The following is a 1,170-nucleotide window of genomic DNA, read 5'->3' as shown; positions in this document are numbered from 1 at the left end:
GGGGGGGGGAGGGAGACCCGCGGGGCGGAGGGGTCTGGAGGGATGCTCCGGGGGCGCGACACGGAGCGGTTTCTTTTTGAAATTTGGGAAAAAAAAAAAAAAAATTCAAATCAAAACACCTGGAGGTGACTCATTGTTCGTGGCTTTTCGGGAAGAACTGCCGCTGCCAGCATCAACAGGAATTTGAATAAGCACAGTGAGTAATCCGGCCCTATTTTAGCAACACTTGGCTTTGGGGAGCCTTTCAGTGTCGCAGGTTCCTCCTCACGCTGCTCTGTGGATGCCAGGATCCGTTACAAACCCCGGATCCCCCATCCCTGTGTATCCTGACACATTTCAGAGCCGCACATGTTCCTCTTCCTGCACACACCTGCACCATCCTGGACAGTGGAAGACTATCAGTGTGCAAATCAAGGCACCAAGAGATGCCTTCAGACTGTATGGGGGGCTTCAGCACCAAGATATGCAATGCCACAGTGCCCAATTTTCAGCAGGTCTGTAAGGGCAGGCAAAGGCTTTGACTTATCCCTCACTACAAGAAAGAAATCGAGGGGCTGGAATGAGTCCAGAGAAGGGAATGAAGCTGGGAATGGAGCACAAGTCTGATGAGGAGCGGCTGAGGGAGCTGGGGGGGGCTCAGCCTGGAGAAAAGGAGGCTCAGGGGTGACCTTCTGGCTCTCTACAACCCCCTGGAAGGAGACTGTAGTCACGTGGGAGTCGGGCTCTGCTCCCAAGTTACAAGTGACAGGGGGAGAGGAAATGGCCAAGTGGTGCCAGGGGACGTTTAGATCAGATATTAGGAAAAATTTCTTCACAGAAAGGATTGTCAGACATTGGAACAGGCTGCTCAGGGAAGTGTTCAAAAAACACATGGATATGGTACTTGGGGACATGGTTTAGTGGTAATATGGCAGTGCTGGGTTAACAGTTGGATTTGATGATCTTGGAGGTCTTTTCCAACCTTAACAATTCTATGACTACAGGGAGGGTGCCTCAGAATAATATTCACAAAAGCAACACGAGACATGGAAGCAAAAGGAGCATTTAAATCACAACCTCATCACAGTCCCAGTTAATTGCTTTATTTCCCGAGTAGGGCCGCTTCCTTCGGCTCCTTATTCTCACCTCATCCACTCCCCAAATACTGAACCCCTAAACCAATGCCTGGGT

General features: G+C 50.5%; 1 long non-coding RNA gene across 1 annotated transcript in view; it reads left to right on the top strand.

Moving 5' to 3' along the window:
• Window positions 1-6: 6 nt before the first annotated feature.
• LOC108449001 overlaps window positions 7-1,170 on the top strand; it is a 1,950-nt gene continuing 786 nt past the window's right edge. The window contains exon 1 of the long non-coding RNA XR_001865094.1: window positions 7-196. This is a non-coding gene — a long non-coding RNA (uncharacterized LOC108449001). The remainder of the gene's footprint in view (window positions 197-1,170) is intronic.

The sequence above is a fragment of the Corvus brachyrhynchos genome, unplaced genomic scaffold (assembly GCF_000691975.1).
Source record: "Corvus brachyrhynchos isolate BGI_N302 unplaced genomic scaffold, ASM69197v1 scaffold169, whole genome shotgun sequence".
Classification (NCBI taxonomy): Eukaryota; Metazoa; Chordata; class Aves; order Passeriformes; family Corvidae; genus Corvus; species Corvus brachyrhynchos.
Note: the sequence above shows the minus strand (reverse complement) of the source record. Positions and strands in the feature narration are given on the sequence as shown.